The sequence below is a fragment of the Grammomys surdaster genome, unplaced genomic scaffold, assembly GCF_004785775.1.
Source record: "Grammomys surdaster isolate TR1022 unplaced genomic scaffold, NIH_TR_1.0 214, whole genome shotgun sequence".
NCBI lineage: Eukaryota > Metazoa > Chordata > Mammalia > Rodentia > Muridae > Grammomys > Grammomys surdaster.
In genome coordinates this window covers 3416928-3444810 of record NW_021604659.1, presented here as the reverse complement: position 1 = coordinate 3444810, position 27883 = coordinate 3416928, and the positions used below count along the sequence as shown (strand labels likewise).

General features: G+C 50.8%; 1 protein-coding gene and 1 pseudogene across 1 annotated transcript in view; both read left to right on the top strand.

The window, feature by feature from the left end:
- The window catches only part of Lhpp (phospholysine phosphohistidine inorganic pyrophosphate phosphatase), a 97320-nt gene that overhangs the window by 65638 nt on the left and 3799 nt on the right, over nucleotides 1-27883 (top strand). The gene's annotated exons all lie outside the window — the stretch shown is intronic.
- On the top strand, nucleotides 3853-6328 carry LOC114625247 (annotated as a pseudogene).

The following is a 27883-nucleotide window of genomic DNA, read 5'->3' as shown; positions in this document are numbered from 1 at the left end:
TGTTTTGTTGTTGTTGTTTCTCTGTTTTAGCTCTGGCTGTCCTAGAACTTACTCTGTAGATCAAGCTGGCTTTGAACTCACAGAGCTCTACTAGCCTCTGCCTCCTGAGTGCTGGGATTAAATTCAGGTGCCACTACACCCTCTACCCTACCTCAGGGTCTGGGTTTTTTGTTTTTGGTTTGGTTTGGTTTTGCTCTGCTTTTTTTGAGACAGGACTCATGTAGCCTAGGCTGGACTCAAACTTAAAAACTTACCAGTGGTTGGCCTCAAAACCCTGATCCTCCTGCCTCTACCTCCTCAGTGCTGAGATGACAATTTATGTAGTGCTATGGATGGGTGGCACTCAGGCTTACTGCATGCTGGGTAGGCGCTGCCATCGGAACTATATCCCTAGAGGCCTGACTTCTTTGTCTCTGCATTGAGTTGACAGGATTCTCCCTGCTGTGGTGTGGAGACCAGGGCCATCCACATACATTGCTGTGCAATTTTTCAATCTTTCAGTGTTAAACTGATACAGACCTATGGACCCATTTGGAATAGTATTCTAGAATGTTCTTCCTTAAGTTCTGTGGTACATTAACTGGTTCTCCTTTTCCCTTCATTTCCCGAGTGCTAGGATTACAGCTATGACCATTGGACAGCCATTTTTAAAGACTGGGTATGAATACATGGGGAGAAGGGCTGGGGAGATGCCTTAGTGAAGTACTTGCTGTGTAAGAACTTGAGTGTGGATCCCCAGTACCTATGTGTAAAGCCGAAGGCAGCAGCACACACTAGTGATCCCAGCTCTGGGGAGGCGGAGTCGAGAGATTCCCTTGGACTTGCCAGCAAGTCTTGCTGATTGGTGAGCTCCAGGGTCAGTGAGAGACTCTGTCTCAAAACATCAGATGGAGGAGCAGTTTACTAAGCATCAGCATCAGGTGCACCCTGTGGTGGGTTGGTCTGATGCTGTTGTATTCCGATGATACTAGTTTCTCAAGATGTGGTTACCCCCAACGAAGAGATCCCCATGAACACAAAGTGATGCCATGTGAGCCTCCTCCAAAATTTAACTGGTCAATAAAAAGCTAGAGCCTGTGATTGGACAGTGTAGGGAGAAAGGTGGAATTGGAGGTTCGAGTGAGAGGGCTGCAAGTAGAAGAAAAGGAGAGGAAGATGCAGTGGAGGAAGCCGCCATGGACCAGGACCACATGGCCAGGAGAAACAGCAAGTAACAGTGGATTTCTTATAGCTGGGGAATAAGTTAGTATAGCTCTACACCAGCCTAATCTATGCTACGGCTTGTAAGTAAAATACCTGGACTGTGTGTCTTTTATATGGACTTGTTAGGATTATAAATTCCTTCCACAACATAATACACATGCACACTATTTATGTGTGTGTGTGTGTGTGCGCACACACATATTCACATACATATACATGCACACATATATATTACATATGAGATTATCCAGTTCTACTCATGAGCCAGCCAAAAGCAATGGCAAATGTGAACCTGTGAACCTTTGGTACCCTGGGTTAAATGGCATCCTGAAGGCATGTTTTCTTCATGGAACTATTGGAAACGTTGACAGATGGATCAGTGGCACATAGCTAGCAGAGCAGCCTCGCCATGTTCTTGTAGTGGACTTAGGAGCCCGTTCTCTCCTAGGCAGCCGTCACTGGGAGGTCACACTGTGAGCTGGAATCCCTGAGTGCTAGGATTCCAGATGTGCTCTGTCATGCCTGGCTATGCTCTTTATTACCTTGTGTTGTTGTTGTTGTTTTCAGACAAGTTCTCACTATGTAGAACTCACCATGTAATATCCTAGAACTCATTATGTAGACCAGGCTGGTCTCAAACAGAGACACACCAGCCTCTGTCGCCCCAAGTGCTGGGGTTAAAGGTGTGCACCACTGTGTGCAGCAGTAACTTTGGATTTATAGAAGGTTCCCAAAATAGCCATCAATCCTGTCAGGTCTTTTCCTAATTCCTGCTCACCTCTCACGTGCCCTGGTACATTTGCCCATCCAGGGAGCTGACATCTTTTTCTTGGGCCTGACTTGTATGTTTTGATTATTTGTCAGAAATGAGTTCTCTGAAGTGGGCTTGCTAGGCCACTAGAGACAGATGCGCTGTTCAACTCTTGATACTCTTTTCCTTATTGCTATCAAGAAAGGGAGGGCCATATTATTCGACAGTGAACAAGGATCAGGTGGCTCCCTCCTTCACTGGCCCCTCAGCATTGTTGGCAAGCTCAAGTAGTATGCCGGGATCCAGACCACTGGGACAACTCTTCTCCCCTTTTTTGGAGATAGGGTCTCAAACAGCCCAGGCTGGCCTTGAAATTCTGATCCTCCTGCCTCCACTTCCCAACTTCTGAAATAATAGGGAGTGTGCTGCCACTGCCAGTTTGTGTGGAACCCAGGGCTTTGCGCATGCTCAGCATATTCCCTTGTCAGCTGAGCTATATTTGCAACTCCCATAAGCCCCTTGTAGATTTGGAAAGTGAGACTGGCGTTTCCTGAAGCATTCCTGACCCAGGAGATAGATTCTCATCCTCAAACAGTGGCTTCCCTGACCTGAGATTCTGACAGGCTCTGGTTTATGTGTCACACCTGGGAAACACAGAGCCCTCCTCACAGCCTCTGGGTACATTGGCCTCATGAAGCTACCATACTGCCCAGGCAGCTGTCACCGATGGTCATGCCAGTCTCAGGCCCTGAACCCAGTACAGTGGCAACCACCTGCAGGGGATCCAAGACCTAGTGCTGGTGCCCTCATGATGTGTGTTCTATCTTCCACTCAACAGTGTGCATTGTCTCTGTGTACTTGTATGAAACCAGAAAGACAAGCAGATGAGTCCCGCCTGCCAAAATATCTGATGCCACACAGAGTGGGAAGTCATGTTTGACACATGGCTCTCAGCATGCAGCCTTGGCAGACAAGCAACAGCATCGGGGGAGTAAGCTTGCTGGGCAAAACATGCCAGCATGAGGTCCCCAGATAAGTACAGGGCTCTTGCACTACCTGGGGTTGTTCCCCAGAGGGAGACCATCAACCCAGGCTGCTTTAATCCCTGTCTTTCCTGCACTGCCTAACTTCATCTCCACCGAGTGTCCTGTCTTGTTTACAGTGTGGTAGGTTCGGGGCCTGTGGTTCATCAGACCAAGTTTACCAAGACTCATAGCTATACAGGTATACCAGGCTCTGGGAGGAGAGTGGTCACATCTCACTGAGTATCTGGGATGCCCCTGGTGGAGGAAGTAGCTGAATGGGGCTAGGGAGGAGGTGTGCCAAAGTAACTAGTGGGTAAGGATCACATGATGTCAGGGCATGGAGTTTGGGGGGGGTGGAGTTGGGGGAGGGGTACTGTCTTGACCTGAGAGGGGCTTCGTATTACACCTGCTGTCTTCCAACACTTCATAGTTCAGTCTCCCCTCCCCATCTGCTTGGCCTGTGCCCACTGCTCTCCTTCTCTGTCTCCCCTAGGGGCCTGCAGGCCTAAGCCTAGCCATGCCGTGTTTCTGTCTGTGACTTCTACCTCCAGCTAGCTCCTACCGTGAGTTCAGGAAGTGTTGCCCATCCCCTTATACACCACAGAGCCCTTTGGAATCTAAACAGAAATAAAATATGTGTGTAACCTTTAAAAACACCTGCCCATGTCCAAATATCTAGCCATTACAAGTAGAGGGAAACAGGAAGTTTGCCGTGAAGAACACTAGTAGACACACCTGGGCCAAGTGAAGGCAGTCAACGTCCCATGCTTGAGATGAGTTGAAGAGGGGAGATTTGACCTCATGTCAGTGTCCCTCCTGTGACACTGTTGTGGTCCAATACAACACATCTAGAGGTGCCCAAACATACTGGGCATGGCCGTCAGCATGAGTGAGGGCAAACGGTTGAGGTAAACACGCCCTCCTCTCTGTAGGCATCATTTACCTCCCTGGAATGCGTCAGCTCCTGACCTTCTAGACCAGTAGTTCTCAACCTGTGGGTTGTAACCCTTTCGAAGATCAAACAACTCTGTCACAGGGGTCACCTAAGACCAATGGAAAGGGTTGCAGCAGCAGGAGGATGGTTGACAACCGCTGCTCTAGACAGTTCCCTCAGTTGCTACTCCTCATACCACAGCTGAGACCGTTCAGGGGGAGCTCCTGCGGGTCCCAGGCCACCACAGCCTCTGGCCAGGGCTCAGGGTAGGCGTTCCTACTTAATCTACTTTTGTTTGTTTTCTCACCCACAACTGTCTCATCTGTTCCCTCAGTCTTTCCTCTACCTCTGCCCCCTCAAACCAACCACCACCCATTTGACTTCCAGCTACCTGTGTCCCTGTGTCACTGAGATACAGGTCCCATTGCTCTGCTCCCTGGCCCCGAAGGTACTGTGCATGTGGGTAGATGAGGAATACATGTACACAAGAAATGCTGAGGCTGCCGGTCGGTGGTGGTGCATGACTTTAATCCCAGTGGTAGGGAGGCAGAGACAGGGGGATCTTTGTGAGTTTGAGGCCAGCCTGGTCTACAGAGTGAGTTCCAAGACAGCCAGGCTACACAGAGAAACTATCTCAAACAAACAAACAAACAAACAAATAAACAAACCACAAACCAAAACAAAAGAGTATGCTGAGGATAGGAAGAACAGCTCAGCCTCACAAGCCTGATGACCCAAAAATTCACACAGAGAAATAACCCCATCTGTAATCCCAGCGTTCCTATGGTAAGGTGGGAGGTAGAGCAGGATCAGCCTGAAGCTTGGGAGCAGGGAGCCTGGAGTATGCAGAGCAGAAACAGGCGAGACCTTGACTCAGAAACAAGGGGAAAGGGAAGAAGGGAGGGGGGAAAAGGGCAGAAGGGAGCAGGCCTGTAACCTGCGTGCAAGAGTAAGCAGGACAGGGAGACTGTGGACAGCAGGCGCTTGGGCTGACCAAGGACAGTGGCTGCGCCATGCTGCACACCTCAGTGGCCTGCTCCCTGCCTGCTCCCTGAGCCCGCTCTGCCAAGACTTCTGTATAATCACTGATTTGTGAAACCAAAGTGCATGCCAAAGGAAAGCGTGGGTTCTGGCAGGATGGGCCATTTTCACCTTGTCCAGAGCATTCAGACCTGCTTTTCTGAATCGCCCATTCTCTGCACACCCAGAGCTTTATTACCGGGTAAGAAGGGTGTCTTCTCCACCCCCCTGCTGATGACTCAAAAACTCACACAGAGAAATAGCAACACCATCTGTAATCCCAGTGTCCCCCCCTTCTGAGTGCCTCTCTGGCGGCTAGTCACATGGTCAGGGTGGGGGTAAGGGGACCTCTTTAGCTCTATGGTCTGGCCCAAAGCATCCAGCAGCCCAGGACCAATAAAGGAACTAGCTCCTGGGCCCAGATAAAGGGCCACCTCCACAGCCCTTGGCCGAGTGTAAGATCCCCTTCTCTGAGAATAGCTACCACTTGATAAGAACCCATGGCTGAAATTGGTGTCGGTGCCTATGGGATGTTGTACAAAGCCTGAGATCTCCACAGCGGCCACTTTGTGGCCCTCAAGAGTGTGAGAGTTCCTAATGGAAGAGCAGCTGGAGGGGGCCTTCCTGCCAGCACAGTTCGTGAGGTGGCCTTGTTAAGGAGGCTGGAGGTCTTTCAACATCCCAATGTTGTATGGCCGATGGATGTCTGTACTAGTTCCCGAACTGATCGGGATATCAAGGTCACCCTAGAGTCTGAGCATATAGACCAGGACCTAAGGACATATCTGGACAAAGCACCTCCGCCAGGCTTGCCAGTTGAGACCATTAAGGATCTGATTGATGTGTCAGTTTCTAATCGGTCTAGATTTCCTTCATGCAAACTACATTGTTCACCGGGACCTGAAGCTAGAGAACATTCTAGTGACAAGTAATGGCTGACTTTGGCCTAGCCAGACTCTACAGCTACCAGTTGGCCCTCATGCCTGTGGTTGTTACGCTCTGGTACCAAGCTCCTGAAGTTCTTCTGCAGTCTAAATGTGCAACACCTGTGGACATGTGGGGCGTTGGCTGTATCCTTGCAGAGATGTTTCGTCGGTAGCCTCTCTTCTGTGGAAACTCTGAAGCTGACCAGTTGGGGAAAATCTTTGATCTCATTTGGATTGCCTCCAGAAGACGACTGGTCTTGAAGGGTCTCTCTACCTCAAGGAGACTTCCCCCCTCATCCCCCCACCCCAGTGCCCCAGCCAGTGCAGTCAGTCAGTGGTGCCAGAGATGGAGGAATCTGGAGCGCAGCTGCTGCTGGAAATGCTGACCTTTAACCCACATAATTGACTCTCTGCCTTCTGAGCCCTGCGGCACGCTTACCTGCACAAGGAGGAAGGTGACCCAGAGTGAAAAGAGGGACTGCCTTTCAAAGTTTCCGTGGAGAGAACCTCGCTGAAGCTGCAGCCTCTGCCTTCCCCTGAGGCTGTGGAGAGTCCTCCAGTTTTTTACAGAGAATATTTTAAGCCTTAAATGACAACTCCCCACCTCTCCTGATGAGGTTTACCCCCCTTACCTTCCCATTCCTCTACACTAAATGACAGGCGTATCTGTCTTCTTCCCTCCCTGATTTATATTGGAATCTTTTTTATACAGGAAAACAAAACATGACAAAGGAAAAAATAAAAGGTGACTTCATGTGGAGACTTTACTGCTTGATGCAGTGCAGACATGGAACAACGACGACAGAAACAAACAAAACCCACCTGGCAGAACAGGAGTGAAACACAGCTTTCCCAGAAATACAGTTAAAGAAAACACTGTTAGAAGCTGCAGGGCAGAAAGTGCTAGTGGGGGGGGGGTGAGGTGGCAAGGGATGGTGGGCACACCAGAGAGCTCCACCCTCTCAGCTCATCCTCAGGTACCAAACCCCACCCCAGGCCTTCCACATGGCCTGCCTCCATTTCCCCAAAGTCTACCTCAGATCCCACTTCAGATCTCCACAGTCTGCTTCTACATTCTACCCCAGACCTCATGGGTACAGGGACCTCTGGTGTCCCTACTGTACCCACCCACACAAGTCCCCTTGGACAGGGGACAAGCAAAGGATTAGAGGTGCAGTGGGGCTGTTCTAAGGCCTGGGGATATGAGTGTGGGATATCCCCTAGAGGAGCAGGCTGCCACTGATGGCGGCCTGTCTTCTCAACTTCTCTCATGTCCCAGCCTTCCAGGCTTCTCCATTTCATCAGCCGTGCCTGGGTAGATTGCAGTGACACCAACCATAGCCAAGTCTCAGTGTGCTTGGCCACAGGGACTTGGCCAGCTGTGCTCCATTCTGTAAAGGTGATTAAACAGATCTAGTCCTAGGCTTTGCATCTTGCAGATAAAGAAACCAAATATCACAGCTACTGAGCACTGCTGGGCATTGGCCACCTTATTTAGTAACTGCAGGCCTTGGGCAGAAGGGACCATTACCCTCCCCAGTTTGGGTCCATAGAGAGGCCATAGCTGCTGGACAGAGAGGGATCTCAGCTGTGCCAGGAGAAGAACTGGATGGGCCAGTGGATCTCTTGGTCCCAACCATCACGATCAGTTGAGCAACCTCCAGGTAGACTCAGACTGTTCGCTGAATGAAGACCAGACCAGCCTGCTAGGCACAGATAGCACCTCCCATCCCCAGGCCACCCACTAGCCCTGTCCCCCAGCTGAAGCTGACCTTTTCTGTACAGTAGGCCATCTCCTGGAATGAGTCCACCCTGAGATTTTATTGATTATCTTAGGGTTTTACTCCTGTGAACAGACACCATGACCAAGGCAAGTCTTATAAAGAACAACATTTAATTGAAGCTGGCTTACAGGTGCAGAGGTCAGTCTATTATCATCAAGGTAGGAATATGGCAGCATCCAGGCAGGCATAGTGCTGGAGAAGACCAGAGTTCTACATCTTCATCTGAAGGCTGCTAGCAGATTATTGGCTTCCAGGCAGTTCGGATGAGGGTCTTAAAGCCCAACAAGGCCACACCCACTCCAACAGGACCACACCCTCTAATAGTGCCACTCCCTGGGCCAAGCATATACAAACCATCACATTGTTCCAGAGAAATAGTAATTAGCTACCTAAACGGTCACTTGGTGGTGTCTAGGCTTCTGAGGCCCCAGGGCTAGCCCAGGTAGCCTGTCACCAGTGACCATCCCCATAACTTCATAGTCACTTAGCACTGATGTAAAGAGGGCCTTGGCTTTACCTCATCCCTCATAGGTGTATACACACACATGAATATAAGTCCACATGTATATATGCACATGGATAGCTCCCTGCCTCCCTCTCAGTATGGGCATTTCTTCAGGGTGAAGTCCCTTCCTCTCCCAGTGTAGACTGTCCTGTTCCCATACCCATACTGTCCTTATTATTCTAACTGTATGCGGTGATTGGCCCTAGGTGCTGAGCTCCCTAAGTTGGGCCCAGTGCTTCTTGGTCACAGTCAGACACATGGAAACCTCCTGGCTGCCCTGGTGAAGGATGACAGATGCCACCAGGACTCCAGGAATACGCCATATGGCTCTTACCCATCTGCTTTTTTACAGTCCAACAGACCCCTCCTGGAGGCTAGAGATGGCCAGTGTCCAGTAGAAACCCAGAGGCTTCACAAGGTGGCCTCTGCTCAAAACTTGGCCTCTAAGCCTTGAGGCAGGCAGCCAGCCCATGTCCAAGTTACTCTTCTTCCTCCAGACAGAATTCCAGGTTCTTTGCCCTCCCAGGCTCAGCTAGAGGCCGTTGCCTCTACCCACCCTGGCTCCTGGGTATCTGTAAGGGGCAGAGAAAGCATCCCATGAGCCTCTTGGAATGGTGCTATAAGCCTCCTGCTAGATGAGCAGAACTTAAGGCAACAGGGCTGAGGAACGCCATGGGCGCCAGGCTCTGGGCAGAGGGATCCTCCGTGGACAGGGCTTCTCCAGACTCACAGGCTCTGTGTGGTTACCAGGATTCACAGTGAGGCAGCTCTGACAGGAAGGGCCCAGGAGGCTGGGGGAGCTGTAGGACAGCAGAACCCTCAGGAAAGACAGGCCCAAGTCTGCCCCAAACTGCCTGTGACCTGTAACTCCTGACCAGGAGACCAGTGGCACAGACCAGAAGGATCTGCTTGCCAGAGGGGCTTTCACTCGTGAGGTCAGAGCAGTGCCTGTGTAGCCTGGTGGCCAGCAGCGCTCACTGGGTTGCTATGCTTTGGTTGTGAGCTTAGTTGCTAGCATTTCCAGGTGCTGCCACAGCACTGACATTGTCTACCCTTAGGGTGCCAGAGTCCTGGACTGTGGACCAAGAAGGTTCCCATGAGGGGTCACTTGGGCAGAGACTTCTGTGGGTAATAAATATGGAGGCTTTAGGCCAGTGTGCCTGAGGATCCTCTACCCCCAAGCTCCTACCCCCAGACTATTCTGGTCACTGCCACTGTCAGCATCAGGGTCTCCAACAGCAAACAGCAGGCAAGGTGATGGGCAAGACAGGCTGTGTTGTCCTACCCTCCAGACCCCTCCCATCCAGCCAAGGAGCTTGTCCAGTACTCGTTTTCCAAGGGCATGCCAGGGGCCCCCATGTCATCCCCTGCCAGCAGCCCCTGCTGTTCCAGCTCTGGCCAATGTGAGTCACCCCTGCAGACAGTCAACTTCAAGGGAGGGAGGGCAGTGCCGCTCTGAGCACCAGCCATCTCACTCAGTTGTAGTCACACAGCTTGGTGCCAACAGGCCATACATAGCACCTATTCATTTCCAGGCCTGGCACACCTTGAAATCAGCATTTCAGCATATCCAGGAAGGAGGCCAAAGTGACACCATAGTGTTTCGACACACTGCTGCCCACAGTTTATAAGCCAGGCCTTCTTGGGTAGACATGGGGGTGAATTCTGTGCTTTCACTGTTCCTATGTATAAAAACACACCACAAAAGAAAATGAATTCTTACAAAAAGTCAGAGTTGGACATGTTGCATTGTGCCAACGCACACATACACAATGATGGTAATAAATCAGTTGTTGGCCTCGTGTGTGTGATTTGTCTAGGCTCCGGGTTCATGTGCCTGTGCCCGTGTAAGCACAACACTGCACAGTCACGTGTAGTAACTTTCAAAGTTGGTGAGCATCAATCTTCAAGCTTTGTACTTTTTCCCAGTTTTGCATCTGGTTTGGGTCCTTTGGAATGTTGTATGAATTTTAGAATCAGGTTGTCAGCTTCTGTGAATTTAGCTGGGATTTGTATCGACTCTGTAGCTTAAATTGGAGGGTGCCATGGACTGTGTTGCTGTCATAAAACACCTGAGACTGGACAGTTTAAAAAGGAGAGAAATAAGTCTTCTCAGTTCTGGAGCAGGAAAACCCAAGATAAGGGTGCTGCCAGACTTAGTGTCTTCTGAGGCTTGTTTTCTGCTTTCAAGATGATACCCCTCTCTCTCTCCTCAGAGGGAGGAATAGAACAGGAGGGTCTGCATGCTTCCCTCCAGCTTTTTTCCAAAGTCACTAATAGAGTCCAGAGAGCCCCATTCTTTAATGCTATCACATTGGCAAGTGGGTTTCAACACATGAATGACGCTCAGACTGTAGCAAGGGCGCCACTATGTTAGGTCTCCCCTTCCATGAGTATGTCTTCATGTTCATCTGGATATTCTTTAATTTATTTTAACAATATTTTGTGCGTTTCAGAGTATAAGCTATGCACTTCTGAGGTTTAACTTGTTGCTATTTCACTATTCTTAAATTTTCCATTCGTGTGTATTTGTGTGTATGTAGTATGTGTAGGTGTGTGGATGGGCATACACATGCCTGTGCCTGCAAGGGCAGAGATCAGAGAAGGACATCAGGTGTCCCGCTCCATCACTCTAGATCTCTGTGACAGGGTCTCTCATGGAACCTGGAGCTAGGCTGGCAGCCAGCAAGCCCCACTGGTTCTTCTGTCTCTACACTGTATAAAATGGAGGTAGGTATGCACCACCTCCTTCAGCTTTTAAGGTGTGCACCAGGGAGTCAGGTCTCCTACTGTGCCATCTCTCCAGCACCTATTCTATTATTTCTGATGTGGTCATAAATGGAATTGGGTCTCTGTTTGACATGGTTCTTTTTAAAAGAGAGAGTAATTTTTTTACATTTACTTACTGTTGTTTTTTTTGGGGGGTGTACATGTGTACCACAGTATACTTATGGAGGTCAGAGGACAGTGTGCAGGGGTGGGTTTTCGTCTTTCGTCATATGAGTCCCAGGAATCAAACTCCGGTTGTCTGACTTTGTGACAGGCCGTTACCCTCTGAGCCATCTTGCTCATAAGGCTAAGGCACAGAAAGTGTGTGTTGCATACAAGGGACAGGGGTTCCTGCCCCTCCTGTGCTCAGGGCTGTTTCCTTCCTTTCTGTGTACGTGACATGCAGAGAAGGAGGAGACATCTGTGAGACAAACCAGTTCTCTCTACTGGAGCCAGTGGACAGAGACCAGAAGTGGCCCTCCTTCCGATGGACAGGATTAGGGGAAATGGCCTGTTCCCCAACTCTGTAGCAGGGATGGGACATGGTCAATTACAAGTAAGAGGGAAGCCCCACTCTGAAGGGAGTCCTAGATTCCTGGGGAGAGGACATAGACTGGGGCCTGCCTGTCCTGTGGACAGACTGCTGCCTCAGGGATAGAGTTTGCCTGGCAGCGTGGGATCCAGCAGTATCACCATAATTTGTGTTTGTGGAGAGCATGAGGATGTAGGCTCAGAGGAAGAGCCGTGGCTCTGGCAGGCAGAGTAGGGGCCTGTACAGGCCCACTGGCAAAGCAGACACAATGTGCCTGTAGACTTCTGGGTGCCTGGCTGTTATTACATATAGCTCAAAAAATTTTCACAAATTAGAGTTTGCAAACCAGCTGGGCATGATAGCACCTAACTCCAGCATTCAGGAGGCAGAGACAGGTAGATCTCTGTGAGTTCGAGGCCAGCCTTATCTACAAAGTGAGTTTTAGAACAACCATAGCTATTATACAGAAAAATTTGGTCTTAAAAATAAAACCAAACCAACCAAACAAACAAAAAGTTTGCAAACCTGGGCATAGTGGATCATACCTGTAATCCCAGCACACAGTAGCCAGCCTGGGCTACCAAATAAGACCCTTTCTCTAAATGAATAAACAAACAAACAAACAAACAAATTAGTTTTAAAGACTTGCTTACTTGAAGATGCCTTCCCTGGATTAAATTATTCTGTTTTATTATCATTGTCTTAGATGTTGGCTTGTTTTACATCTGTGGGCACAAGCACATTTCCATGTGAGCACATACAAGTCACTGCCATGTGGAGTCTTTTTAACCACTAAGAGGAAGTTGGATGCTATCAGATTACAGTGGCACCAGTGCATGAAGTATATCAGCCAGTTCTGGAGTTGGAGAGGGGAGCTGACCTGTCATCCTGACACTTCCCAGGGTGTCACAGCCTCCCTGCCCTGCTTTCCAGCTGCAGCATCCAGTCATTCTGTCACCAAACATGCAACTGGAGAGAGAGACACAACTGGTCCTCACTAGCTGGTACTACTGCATGTGACCCACTTGACATGTGTTCTAATGAGGTCAGTGTGGTCTGATGACTTTCCAGAGGTGAATCTGGCTTCAAGAATGAATATAGTTGTAGCTAAGTGGTGGTACATGCCCTTAATCCCAGAATTTGGGAGGCAGAGGCAGATGGATCTCTGTGAGTTGGAGGCCAGTGTGATCTACAGAGTTTCAGAGTTCCAGGCCAGTCAGGGCTACACAGTGAAATCTGTTTTGAAAAATAGCAAGAGAGGGAGAAGGAGGGAAAGGGAGGGAGGGAGGGAGGAAGGGAGAGAGAAGGAGAGTGAGAGAAAGAGACAGATAGACAGACAGACAGACAGACAGACAGACAGACAGACAGTTAGTTGGCCAGGTGTGGTGATACACACCTTTAATCCCAGCACTTGAGAGACACAGGAAACAATAGTCAGACTGTTGCTGTCTGTAATTCCCTCAGTCAGGAGGATGAAACAGGAGTCCCAGCACAGCCTGTCTCAAGACCAAAAACCAACCAAACAAAGCCACATCAGCTAATGTCATCTCCAGGTGGGTGGTCCTGACTGCATTGCTATGGCTCTGGGGTCAAAAGCACGGGTGCCACTCAGAGAGGGGATTGTTCCCTCTAGTCTCTGCAAAACACAGAGTCAGCATGAGTCAGAAGCAGAGCCCTGAAGGGGCTCCAGGGAGCCTAGAGGAGGAAGTGGGAAGGGCAGGGAAGGTGACAGTGTAGCTCACACCTGCAGTCTCAGCACTTGGCTGAGGCAGAGGGACAGCCACAAGTTCAAATAAGTCAATCAGTGAAGAGCAGAACAGTCCCAGTTGCACACCACCACAGGACATAATCTGAGACTCCTCAGCTCTCAGGAAGGCTCTGGGGTAACCTTCACGTCCATCTCAAAGGACCTTAGCGGGTGTCTCAACACCACTTCAGGAAGACCAGAAGGGTGTGGAGGTAGGGAGTTTACCCCAAACTGGAGCTGTGTTTCTAACCTCTGGTTCCTGGCCTTTCTCAGTAGTGTTCCTGAGCACTGGGTGTCTGCAAAGCTGCCAGTGGGCCAGCTGTAATCATAGCCCATCGCAGTTGACACTCAAAGAGCATTGTGCCAACTGTCACTCCTCCATCCTGGACCTAGAAGGGTTGAGGGGTGGTCCCTGTCAGCACACTGGAAGTGTCTATGAAGGCCTGAAGACAGTAAGCCTTCCTTTCTGGAGAGACTTCCTGAGCTGCTTTTACAGAGATGTGTCTACAGCCATTCACAAAAGCATGCCTGCATCTGAGGGCTCTAGCTCTGCGGGAGCGTAGGGCCCAGCTCCCTCAGGCTGATTTCTGAGAGATCCCTGGCCTGAGCTCACCCTGTCAGGCTTCCTCACTGGTCCTGAGTGGAGTGAGGGGCGAGGGGCAGTGCTGACCATCCTTCCACTCAGGGTGTGGTGGTTGTGCTGCTCTGGCCTAGGCCAAGGAAGGAAGAGCAGAGGTTAGCAGATGTCATTCCCTTGACCAGCTGGATTGGTTATTTATAAGCATGGACTAGACATAAATTGTGCTTTTCCCCAGCAGAAGAGCCGAGGAGGAATGTACAGTGATCTCATAGTGTCCTCTGTGAAACAAAGAGAGAACAGACTTGTCACCCTTAAGAACCAGTTGTCCTAAACAGCATTGGCCAGACCCTCACAAAGCCCCATTCCTGCTTCCATGAGGCAGTCTTGAGACAGACACTCCATGCAGAAGCACATGGACTCTTCTGCATCCGACAACTCAAGAGATTGAAGATGGTGCCTGTTAATGGAAGTCATTCACCACATAACAGATGGGACCTCTATCCCTGTTCCAGCATGGACCCTAAGTGCCAGCTTCTTGTCTATTCTGGACACAGAAGCTGTGGCTGTGGACTCTCAGCACAAATGCAAGCTTGACTTTGACAAGGTGACATCTATGGCCATAGGCAGCCCATGGTTGGTCCATGGTAGGTAGGAGTAGATAGGGCTGTGTTCCTGAGGGAGACCAGAGAGCAGCCCTGGAGGCTTAGGAAGGTCATGACACTGGAGCCCCATCCAGCTCAACTACTGTGATTGATGGTCTAAAATCCCCGCTTTCAGGTGTTTCCTTGATATGTTTGTTACTGGCTCAAAGCAAGACTCTGTCCTGTCTGCCCTCAGACTGGCCCATTGGCCTCTCTGCTCCGGGGGGATACACATAGCCACAGAGCTACAATTGGCTCTAGGTCAGACCTCTGGGGTCCCTGGTGCTGTGGCCTCTCAGACGGGAAAGCCCCTTGCCCAGCTGAACCATGAATAGTCACATTGTGCCTCAGCCTGAGCTGCCACTGAGCCACAGTTTTTCAGCCTGGTGGAATCCCGAGCTGTCTGCCTGCCAGTTCCAGTTGTTTGACTTCATACTTCAAGGCCAAGTCCTTTCAGGAAAGTTTTCTGCAGCACCTCCCTCTCCCTGCTTAGAAAAATAGATGTGCAATTGACTGGCTTTGCCGAGTTTGAGTCAGTCTGTCATTTTTTCCAAAGAGCTAACGGCATCCATTCATTGACACTCTGCCTCCCACTGTCTCCCTCCCTCTCTTGCTGTCTTCCTCAACCCATTTTTCTTTTTCTCTCTTTCTGTTTTTCCCCATCCACCAGCAGCAGGAAGATGTGGTACATTTTGGGGTTGGGGTGCAGAACAAACATTGGCTTTGCCTGCGGCCTGTGGAGGAAAGCATCCATCCCACACACCCACGGGAAAGCACAGGGACCTTTCTTGTGGGCTGAATGTGGCTGGATGTCTTTATGACCTGTGATGTTGTAGAAGCCTGGCCCTGTTACTAACACTTCTGTGCGTGTTTGTGTCCCTTCTGTCAAGTGGTCTGCAGATAGTGCCATGTGGCCTTCTGGATGTGGTCATGTGTCTTTTGAAGATGGGCATAGGAAGGGCCTGGTCAAGGGAGGCTTTCTCACAACCCAGACACAAGAACACTACCAACCCCCAAATTCCCATTCAAGATCTAATTCTGGTATTGGTAATGGTGAGTGTGCCCAGCCTGCCCTGTTAGGGAACTTGGTTTCCTTGCTTGAAACATCCATAGCCCCTGCTCTCTGCTACCTTCCCATGCAGAGACTAAACTCATGTAACCAAGGCAGTAGCTTTAGGAGGCCAGGTGCTCATCTGTCCCCAGCCCCACAGTAGGCTGGACACAGGAAAAGAAAGCAAGGAGGTACCACGCCCAGCACTGCCACTTCAGGTTCCATATCTGAAAGAAGGCATGGCCCTTTTTCTTGTAAGGCAAAGAGCAGATCCACAGCCAGCTAAGAGGAGCAGGATGCATTTCCAGCCCTGGCTAGGCTCAGCAAGGCAAGGGAAGGGGCTGACTCTAGGTAAACAGGCTCTGGCCTCCTTACAGGAAGTAGGCTCCTTCCCCTAGACAGAAAAGGCCTGAGGTCATCGTTTTTTTCTGAGATTTTTTTTTCCACCAGCCCCAAACCCAGAAAATCCCTGTTTCCACATCTCTGTGTAGGAAACACAGAGAGAGCCAGAATAGTCCTTCCAAGAGGTGGGGGAGGAGTTTGCAGAATAGAAGGTATCTAAGTGCTGCTTGGTCGGGGGGAGAGTCCAGATGTGTTGATATGAGCAGTTGGGGTACAAGAAGTGTTGGCCTGCATGACACTCAGTGGGGGGAGAGGGGGACCTGAAAATACATCTTGAGCATTTCATTAGGAATAATAGAGAAGATATGGTCCAGCCCAGAGCATGGTGAGGTGTCCCAGCAGGTGCTGCAGAGCTGGGGCTCATTCACTGGTGTGGGGTAGGCTGGAGGAGACTCTGTTAACCATCCCTCCATGGGAAGGAGACCCAGAGGGCATGGCCCATATGCCAGCAATCCCTCCTGTGCTGCCCCTGGACATATCTGGAAGCTCCTGGTTATAAGCAGCACAGGAAGATGTCTGGTGTGTGGACTGTGGGATCCAGAGACTGGAAGGATACACAGAAACAGCTGGCACTGAGCAGACACCTCGCTGGTTCCTGCCTCTGCCTGCTCTGGGTCGGTCTTTTTCTCTTAGTTTTTCTTCCTCCCTTTCTTTTTTCCTTTTTCCTTCCTTCCTTCTTCTCTCCCTCCCTGCCTTCCTCCCTTTGTTTCTTTCGAGTATGTCTGTGTGTGTGTGTATCTGTGTGCACGTGCGTTCAAGTATATGTATGGGTATGCACAGGCCAGAGGAGGACCCTGAGTGCCTTCTTCCATCACTCTCCACTGTACTCCATTGAGACGGGGGGGGGTGTCTCATTGAACCTGAGAGCTGCTGTTTTGCCTGAGCTGGCTAGGCTGTCTCCACCTTCCTACAGGATGCGGCCCGGCATCTTTACATGGGCCCTAGGGGTTCACACTCAGGCTCTATGCTTGCACAGCAAGTGTTCCTACTCAATGAGACGTGTCTCCAGCCTTCTACATTTTTTTAATTTAATTTTTTGGGAGGGGATTTTATATATGAGTGCTGTATTTACATCATTTCCACCTCTTCCAATTCCTCCCATGTTCTCCTTTTCCATAATCATGACCTTTTTCTATAATTATTGTTACACACACACTCATGTATTCTCACATTTCTCTCTCTCTCTCTCTCTCTCTCTCTCTCTCTCTCTCTCTCTCACACACACACACACACACACACACACACACACACACACACACACAGAGAGCCCGCTGAGTCACTTAGTATTGCTGTTCTGTATGTTTAGGGCTGACTGCCTGGGGCTGTATAACCCATGGGGGCTCACGGCTGACCGTCCCTCTCTACCATTCATAAGGGGAAGCCTTGTGAAACTTCCCCCACCATGTTGGCATGTCTGCTGATGTTGTCATTGTTCAGGTCTTGGGTAAGTAACTACATTGTCAAGATTTCATGGGTGCAACTCCCCTGTTGCAGCAAGAAGACACCATCTAGCAGCAGTTCTTCTGGTCCTCAGGCCCTGACCATCCTTCTACCCCTCTTCTGTGATCTTCCCTGAGTCTTAGGTATAGGGCTTGCATTATAAATGCATCAGCTGTGTCTGGGCATCCAATGGTCACTTCTTCTCTGTATTTTGACCACTTGTGGCTCTTTGTAATTGTCTCCATGTGCTGAAAAAAGAAGCTTCTTTGATGAGGGCTGAGGGCCTAAGGATAAACATGTAGAATAAAGTTAGAAAGTCTACTGGTTTCAGAACATGGCAGGAGTAGGTAGGTTCTCCCCTAGAGTCCATGACCTTTCCAGCAACAGGTGGCTGGCTAAGTTACAATACTATTTTTGTTTGTTTGTTTGTTTGTCAAGGTGGGGTTTCTCTCTGTAGCCCTGGCTGTCCTGGAACTCACTCTGTAGACCAGGCTGGCCTCGAACTCAGAAATCTGCCTGCCTCTGCCTCCCAAGTGCTGGGATTAAAGGTGTGTACCACCACCGCCCAGCCAATACTATTTTTAGTTGTTACCTCTGTAATTGATTGGAGACCCTTCTCTCTTCTGTCTCTGCAGGAGCCCGGTGCTATAGTTTCCTTCCTCACCCTTCGTCAGCCGTCTCCTACATTGATATTGGTGTGAATTTTGGTGTGAGCTCCACAGAGGTTCCCCTGAACCCCTAAACCAGCTTTCCCTCTCCCCTCTGATCTTGGGCTGATGTTCTTCCTAAGAGTCCCTGGAGGCAATTAGACTTCCCTGTTGTCTAGGGACAATTTAAGATAACCACAGATGCATGCTTCCCTTCCCCTCTCCTCCCCACCAGTGACTACACCAGAGGCAAACACGTTTCTCTGGGAGAGTAAGCAGATTAAATGAGCCAGGAAGCCAAGTGGGCAGGGAGCAGAAACGAACCCTGTGGAATGGTAACCCACAGCAGAAAGTCTCAGGGGCGAGTGTGCTGAGGACCTGACACAGAGCAGGCCCAGATAGATGGTGTGACCATTCCTGACCCAGGAAGAGCTAGAACGGGGGATGCACCTGGGGCCTGCTTCCCTGGGATCACCACACACCACACACACCACACACACACCACACACACACCATACACACACACACACACACACACACACACACACACACACACACACAGAACATCCTTTGTCATCCAGCCACCCAACAAGCCCTATACATCCTCAAATCTCTGCAAGCGGATCCCTACTATACCAAACTGAAGGTTTAAGAGGGCCTTTCCTTGCGACACCCCTGGAGGGGAGGTGGGGTAAGAGTGGTAAGAGGAAGCCAATCAGTGGGGTCTTCCAATCAGTGGGCAGTGGGAGGTCCCAGAGCAGGCTCCTTTGGGCTGGCCTTTGGCTTCCTAGGCACAGAGAGATGGTAGTCAGGGCTTTGAGGTCAAAGTTTCATTGGGTAAATGCTCCCTGGAGCAGCTCAGCCTCCTGGTCAGGGATGAAAACTGGAGAAAACAAGATTCTGTCCAGGAGCCATCCAGGCAGCCAGCCAGGAGCCCAGGCAGTTTGGACAGGGTCCCCCATGGACACAATTGGCCCAGTGTGGGGCACACTGCCTCAGGCAGGCTGGCTTCCCAGTCTCGGCTGAATGGCCCCTCACTGTACTGCTCTGCTGATTTACAAGCTGGCTTTCCTGGCCTATGATTAAGGAGGTGGCTTAGTTAGCTTTTTGGGGAGCCCAGCACAGGAGGTGTTAAGGAAATGTAGATAGGATGCTGGTCTCCCACCTGCTCCCTCTGGGGTTGCCTCAGTTTCTTCATCTGTTCAGAGGAATGAAGGTAATCCACACCACTCTACCCGACCTCCTATGCATACAGGAGAGTAGCTAGGGAAGGGGGAGAGGGCACTCTTCCTATTCAGGTCCTCACGTAGGGGTGACAGGGAGGCTCATGTGCTCAAGACTTGCTCTGACCTCTCAGGTACAGTCTCCCTGTTCCCTCTTGGCCTCAGTTTCTCCACTTAGAACCTGGGCAGCTGCACCATAAAGACTCTGTCAGGTTTGGAGGCTTGATAGATTTTCCCTCTGGTTATTTCTAGTATCAGGGCTATGCTGGGACCTGTGTCCTCTGCTGGCTCCTGACCCGGACTCTGAGTGTTTATCTTGCTTCTCTTTGGTGTATGACTTGAGGTTTCTTTGAAGTGCTGTGATGAGGTTGGGCATGCCCCCTCCCTGGAACTCAGGCTGGAGGATGGTGGGTTGGGACCCTGTGACACCTGCTATGTTTGATAGCATATCCCTATATCAGGGTTACCTGGTCTGACCCTGTCTGTAATGACTGGATAGGGTCTACAGAGCACATGGCATCTGCTGTGTCCAGGCAAGGATTTGCCCTCAGGGCCAGCACTAGCTAGTCTTGTTTCTCCCGTAGTTGTCAAGCCACAGGTTCAGCAGCGACTGCCATGACCCTGGATGAGGCCAAAGAATAATCTTACTAGGTATGGTAGCATGCTCCTTTAATCCCAGCACTCGGGAGGCAGAAGCAGGCAGATCTCTGAGTTTGAGGCCAGCCTGGTCTACATGGTGAACTCTAGGCCAAGACCTTGTCTCAACTAATAATAGTAACAATATTAACCATCATCATCATCACCACCACCACTATCATCATCTTCATCACTCTTCAGCCTGATACTTTTTCTGGAGAACAGTGGCAGTGTGGAGTGGAGGAAACACTGTTCTCATCATATACTTTCCCAAGACAGTATCACTGCCACCAACAAGGAGCACGAGTGTGCCTTCACAGCGGCCTAGTTGGGACAATCGTTAATTTCTGAATCTTGGTAACTGTGGTCTGTAACTTTAATTTTTTAAAACTTTACACTTAATGGTGGTTCTTAAGTGCTTTAACCTCCCTTGTAGCCCACCACCCACCAGAGGTAGTGGGAAAGAAAGGATATGAGATGGGGGTTGGGGGGAAGTGGACTGTGTAGAAAGGTTCTTTAGAGCAACTCCCATCTGTGTTGTCTGGAAGTCGGCAGTTCAGTTCACAGATTAGCAGGCAGTAGCAGCTCACTCCACTCAAAAGCACCTCATGGATTACCAGCAGTCCAGTTCGGTAAAGTTGGGTTAGCAGGATTGGTGACATGACATAGGAGAGACAGCCAGGCCTCAGCCTCAGCCCAGAGTCAGCAGGAGGGACCAGCAGGAACACGAGGGGAAGTTCTTGGCTGTGCCTCTCTCAGGGAAGTGAAGATCAGTGAAGACTCAGGACCCACAAGCATTGCACAACTAGCTGTACCAGCAAACCAAGCTCTGTCTCCATCACTCCATAGAGTCCTAGTTATACCCTCCAGACATCACGTGTCTTCCACATGCCTTACCTCAGCTCGAGTCTTGCCCTAGCAAGTGCATCCAGTCAGCCAGAGTCCTTGGAAGCGGCAGCAAACTACAGCACAACACCAGAAGTTTTTTGGTACGTTTCTCTCTATGGAGTCCCGACAGATGCAGCTCAACAAAGCAATGTAAAGTGGACCAATACATGCATGTTGTCAGCAAAGAATCCTTCATCACGTGTCCTTTCACATGTTTGGTTTAGCAGAACATCTTCTCTCTTGTGTCTGCTTCAGTGAAACATTCCTTCATGAGTCTGCCTTAGTCTTTCCCCTGTATCTACTTCAGGAAAACACTCCTTCACTTGTTTGCCCCAGCAAAACACCATCCGACACAACCGACTCTCCAAAGAGCCCTTAAGTTTCCACTTCAGAGTTGTGTAGTTTTCTACCTATCAGATACGCCACACCGGATTACTCTGCCACAAGTAAGTGCCCTCTTTGCTGTAGACTGCAGGGCATGGGATATCCTAAACATCCTTGTAATTCCTTAGTGCATTTGTCCTTTGAGTCAACAAGCTTTTACCAAGAGCTTTTCACACACTAAATTTCGTGTTGCTTTAAGATTAACTCTTAGCAGAGCTATCCAGGCCTGAGGTAGAAGAGTGATGTTCCTTCCATGGACTTGAATACTCAAGTCAATGTCACTCTGGCAGAGATGCTAGTGCATCTGAAATGAGAGAGAGAGGTGAACCCTCCTGTCCCTGAGTAGGGTGGAGTCACAGGCTCCCCTTCCTGTGTCCTGATAGTCAATGCCAGCTGAGCCTGTCACTCATTGGCACCCTTAGTTATTCCTACATTAATGTACCTCAGAGGGGCACCTCCCTTAAGGCAGGGTTTGGTCCAGGCTTTGTGGAACATGCTGTCACCTATATCAACTAGTGGCTCCTGTGGCCTGCGTCCCCCTCAGGTGCTCTGACTATCTGGAATCCCTGTTTAATGCTTCTCAGTGGAGCAGATGTGGTAGAAGCAGACACTGCTCCATAGAAGTCCCTGGAGACCCATGAGGTCAGGAAGCCAGTTTCTAAGCTCCAGTCACACTTGCATGGAGTAGGAACTCCTAGGGAACAAGCAACGTGCTCACCAGCAGTGGGTACTGTGAAGGGGGGGGTGCCTTCACTGGGACCAGAATGATCAGGACAGGGGTTGTAAGTGTAAGCACCACCCTGCCACCTGGTATTCTGGGCAGGTTGTTTTCAGGAGCATCAGTGCCCCCTCCCAGGGTGCCAAGCCCCTGGTGGCCTCACTCTGTCTACTAACAGGTTCCCTGTCTCAGTCACTGGCCTCTGTCCATGGCAATAAAGATAGCACTAGGTCTTCCAGTGGCAGGCTTCAGTGATGCCAGCCAGCTGCAAGACCAGAGAGGGTACCCCCTCTCCATGCCTCTGCTCTCCTGGCACCACCATGAAGACTCAGAGCTTAGGGGTATAGCCTCAGGAAGCTGGCTTGAGGAGGGGAGGGCAGAGTAGCTTTTCTGAGAGGCCCTGAGTGGGTGGACACCTGGCCTCATGCCCAGGGTGTGGCAAGTACAGATCTCTCAGGGACTCAACTGTCACACTCAGCAAGGACTGGGACCTGCTTGTTTAAATCCAAACACACATACCAGGTGCTTACCATGTTTTCATCAAAACATGAACAGCTGTTGGAGGTTCCTCTATCCCAAGCCAGCTGCCAGCCCCAGTCGAACTGCCTTTACTAGCCTTTAAGAGACCGTTGCTCATCCTGACAGCTCAGTCCTGGATCCCCTTGGGATCTAGACCAGGCTGCATATATTTCTAAACCAACCTTTAAACACCAGCTCCATGACACTTACTGTTTCTGAACCTTGGTTTGTCAGCTGTAAGGTGGGGCTCTTCTCAGCTCCCCAGGGACACATGGATGAAAAGGCCAGCCTTCTAGGAACTCCTGTGTCCCAGTGCGCTGGTAGAGGACTGAAGCAGGGCAAGGCCATGACTGGTACCACAAAGGTGTAGCCGAATGGAGGATGCTCAGCTTGGGTGCCATGGGACATAGAGTGGGTACCTATGGGGGGAGGGGAGGAGTGGGCGTAGGAAGGGGTCAAAGAATACTGCCTGGTGGGCATGGCATGTTCCTTGGGGATTGACTCTCAGTCAAAGCTTTGCAGGGGTGTGTTGGAAATGCACTCGAGTGAAGGGTCCCTAGCGTTAAGAATGAGCAATAGGAGGCTGGAGAGATGGCTCAGCAGCTAAGAGCACTGACTGCTCTCCAGAGGTCCTGAGTTCGATTCCCAGCAACCACATGGTGGCTCACAACCACCTGTAATGGGATCTGATGCCCTCTTCTGATGAGTCTGAAGATAGTGTACTCGTATGCATTAGATAAATAAATAATCTTTAAAGGGGAGGAGGAATAAGAAGAAGAAGAAGGGGAAGAGGAGGAGGAAGAATGAGCAATGAGCAATAGGGCCAGGTAGTGGTGGTATGCACCTTTAATCCCAGCGCTCAGGAGACAGAGGCAGGTGTATCTCTGTGAGTTTGTGGCCAGCCTGGTCTATAAAGTGAGTTCCTGCATAGACAAGACTACACAGAAAGACCCTGTCTCAAACAAAGCAAAGCAAAGCAAAGCAAAGAAGGAGCGTAGCGACAGGTGGAGGTGGGACAGGAGCATGTGGCCTTGTTGCCTTGCACAGCTGCCTATAACCTCGGCTCCACCACATTGCTCAAAAAGACAGATTGTAGCTTCTAGCTTAATTTTTATTTGTTTTGTTTTGGGATTTTAAGTCAAGGTCTCATTATGTAGCCTTAGCTGTCCTGGAACTCACTGTGTAGACCAAGCTGGCCTACTTCTGCTGGGATTAAAGCTGTCTGCTATTATACCTGGCTTTTAGTTTTGAAGGGCTCTTTATTGGTACCAATCAGAAGCTCAAAGGGCCCTCAGTAGGTACATGACTTGAGGACACGTGGTCCATACTCCAGCCACAGCCAGTGACTTCAAAGAGGACTCCTAGGGCACCACCATCATGCCAACAGCCGGTCCCTGCTCTGCCACACTCACCGTTCTACCCATGTGGTGTGTGGGAACCTCACAGGAAGCTGTCCACTGTGTGGAGTAGGTTCAGATGGCTCCCTGGGTTGGGTTCTGTGTGGTTGACATCAGTTGAACTAATTCATGAGTAGGCCTGAGCAGTAGGTAACAGTGCCCATCGCCTGTCTGGTTTCCACTGCCAGCTGCCTGCTGGGTCTAGCCTTGCTCAGACCTGGTTCTTGGTCCTGCTGATTCTAAGCTGCTCTCGGTGCCCCTTCCCAGGGGCCTCTAGCCTCCTGTCTTGTCAGCTTTCATGAGTTATGGACTCTTTTCACCTCACGGTCAAAGCTGCTAACACTTTTTAGCTGAGATTTGGTCCTGAGGTGGAAGGGAGGGGATAGGAGCTGCTGCTACAGACATCAGGGTCTGTCCAGAGGTCAACAAGCTCAATAGCAGCTCCTAGAGGAGCCATTCAGAGGAGCCTGGGTCTAGGGTAGGTTAAAGCATTGCATACCAACTCAGCCATTACCACTGGGACTCTGGGCTATCTCCACCCCGTAAGCTGTTGCTCCTTGTCCCTGGAGACACAGGCCACCGTTGCATGGAGTGCTGGACAGAGTTCTTGGGGATTCTCAGCAAGGTTTGTACCCACACAGGTGGGGAACTCCATGACCTAGAGTGCAGTTCACATACTGGTTGTCAGTCTTCCCCCCACACCCAGGGCTGTGAGTGCCACTTCATGGGGTCAGAGGAAATGAAGCAAAGGGTATCTCTGCCCTGGGGTGGAAGTCGGGGAGATCTAAGACACCAGCAGGCTTGGCCCTCACAAAAGACAAGAGGAAGGACTTGGAGACCTACCTTCTCTGGCTCTAAATTCAAGCTGCTCTGAAGCCCACAGGATAGGACACCCCTCCCCTAGATACAGCAGGGCTTCCTGCTGTCTACCTGTCAGCTCAGAAATCACTCAGAAGTCCTAGGACCCAACCAGCAGCCATTCTCCTGGCCTAAGGCTGTGGCTCTTGAAAATGTGAGAGACTTCTGGTAACTCCCTGCCTCAGTTTACCCACGAGGGCTCAGTGCCCTTGAAACTGGCCTGACAAGCACCACCTCTTGCTGGGGGGAAACCCCGATCCCTCCCAGTTGGAGGACAAATCAGCGTGGGATGGGCTCCAGGTTCTTGAAGCACTATCTGCCCCCAGGGAGTTTAGTTAGGTGAGCCCTAACCCCACCCTAGGTCCTAGCTGTAGATGGAGCTGAGGCCACCCGGGACCTCGGAGCCATGGGTCTAGAACAGGCAACATGACTCCTTCTGCCTCTGGGCTGCACGCCCAGCCTCCAACATATGCTGCCCACATGCATGGAGGGTGTGTCTCAGTTGTGGGCACAGGTCCCCACCCCACTCATAGCTCTGCTGACTTGCTGACAGTTTTTTGCCCTGGTGGGGTTGGAGTAAGAGTGAGAACAGCCAGCTGGAGCCCTGGCAAGGGGATGGAGCGGGGGCATCACAGTATCTGGATAGTGCTGGGAGTCAGGGCTCCTCACCACCGCACAGAAGGCCAGTGAGGAGCTCTGCCCTCCTCCTCAGCCCCCTCAATTCCATGGAGAAGTACAGGGGTTGGGGTTTGGGCTGCTTGGCCCTCACAGTGTATGGTGTTTTCAGATACATTGCACTTCTGCTGGAGTGTCTGGGGAAGGTGTTGCTCCCACTGCAGAGCCAAAATGGCAGAGCATTGGGAGACCCTGGACCAGACCCTGGCCACATTCTTGCTCTGTTGAGCGGCCAAGCGATGGAACTTTTTGGTCACCTGTGTTGATTGGAATTCTGACTTCAAGGGAGGTACCAGCCGTAGAAGATGTTTCCACTCCCTTTAGTGGCCAGGGACCCATGTCTTATGTGGTTTGAATGAGAACAGCCCTCATTGGCTCACTTATTTATACGTCTGGCTTCTAGCTGATGGACTGTTTAGGAAAGATTAGGAAGTGTGGCCTTGTTGGAGGAGATGTGTCCCTGGGGGTGGGGTTTCCAAAGCCCAGGCCAGCCCCCCAACCCTCTGCTCTATCTTGCTGATAAGATAGATGTAAGCTCTCAGCTATGGCTTAGCCCCATGCCTGCATGCCCGCCGCCATACTTCCCCGCCATGATGAGCATAGACTAACCTTCTGAAACTATAAGGAAGCCCCCACTTAAGTGCTTGCTTTCTTTCATCTGCTGCTTAGTCATGGTGTCTCTCCACAGCAATAGAGCATCAACTAAGACACCTCAGTAAGGGCCTCTTGAGGACTCTTTCATGTGTGCCATTGGCCAACCCCTCTTGTTGGAGCTTGGAGCTTGAAGCTTGGTGCTGGGTGATGGCTCTGATGCTTGACACGTGGCCAACCTTCAGATTGCTCCAGGCCAATGAAGAATCCTGATGAGGCCTTGTCCACAGTGGTTTCAGCTGGTGTCAGGTAGAGAGACATGGCTGGAGATACAGGCTTCAGGCTGAGGGGTCCAAGAGTGTGTGCAGGCAAATGAGGCTGGAGGGTCCATCAACTAAGGGTACCAGGCAGGCCCAGCTCTCTAAGGGCTGTGACTAGAATAAGTCCCTTTATATGTCTCTCAGCAACACCAGCCTTGTGAAGTACAGTGGTGACCAGAGAGGCCTTAGCTAAACAGGGACCTGGGCTCCACGGGAAGGATGTCTGCTTAAGCATGTAAGCATGTTCTTTATCATATGACCCAGTGTTTTCCCCGAGGGACAGGGCAGGGAATCCTCAACTCCAGAAACTCTCTTTCCTCACCCACCTCCAGAACGTAGTGTTAGAACATAGAGGGAGAGGAGCAAATGCCTGAGAATTGTGTGCAGTGCCACCCACTCAGACACTACGGAGGTCACTGACCCTCAGGCTCCTGCCAGCAGCCCAGCACAGGCCTCCTGTCTCCTCCTCTGGAACCCAGGAAACTGTCTTGACCATGTGTGATGTGAGCCAGCAGCTAGACAGCAGGGACCCTTTGTTTGGAATGCATGTCAGTGGAGGGTAGTCCCTATAGGCTTGCATTTGTAGACCAGAGGAGGCAAGTCTCCTGGCTCCATCCTCCCGGCCTTTGCAGGAGCCATGCTCTGACATCCAGGCTCCCGGGGAGTTCAGATTCCCATTCCACCCACACTCAAATGCGAAAATGCCCTTTGCATCTGGCCCCTGAAGTGATACTTTCTGTCCCTCCAGCTGCGTCAGTGTGGTCTGAAGTTGGCATCACTACCCCATGCTAGTTCCCAGTTCACTGAATGCTCTTTCTCTGGGCAGCCCCGGGACCTGGCCTCAGCCACCAGGGGCAGCCAGCCCAACTGGTCCAAAGCAGTGGACAAGAATGGTCCCCCCCATAGTCATGAGAGCCCTGCCCAACCCTGTTCTTGGGGAGCAGGCAGTGACTGGGAGAAAGCAGGAGGGGGCACCCTGGCAGGGCTGTCTTGGAGGAGGTCCTCTGCCATCTGTGCCCTGGAGGTGGAAGTAGCAGGAGACAGTCCTTTCTGGGCTTCTTTTGCTTAGGTCCCTGTGCCATTTTCTTTTACTGGGTACAAAGCCCATCCCTGTGAAGCTGGCCTGTGGGCTGTGTGCACAGAACTGCCTTGTTTCTGCCATTACTCAGTCGTTCCCTGCACTCGGCTCCCAGGGCATGTGGGGGAGGAATAGCTAATGACAGGCAGCACCCAGCCTCCCAAGCCCTTTGTTCATTCACTGGGTGACACTTCCCGGGTGCTGCTGAGGGCCAACCCTGCACCAGGGACACAGAGGGCAAGAACCTTATCCCCTCCTTCTAGAAAGCACTCCCAGCACCTGCCATCGTTGGCAGGTGGAGAAGCAGGGCGTTGTCCAACCACAGTGGGACAGGAGACAAGCTCTGTGTGCTCAGAGAGCACAAACTCTATCGGTAGTGCAGTCGGAGGTGGAGACCAGTGAGTGGAGTCATTCTTGAAGAGTACGTAGGAGTTCCCATGAAGCAAGTTTTAAGAGCATTCTAAAAGGCATAGTGGTTAACAGATGATGCAGGAGGATTGCTGTAAGTTCAAAGGTAGCCTGGACTACCAAGTGAGAATGTCTCAGGAAGGAAGGAAGGAAGGAAGGAAGGAAGGAAGGAAGGAAGGAAGGAAGGGAGGGAGGGAGGGAGGGAGGGAGGGAGGGAGGGAGGGAGGGAGG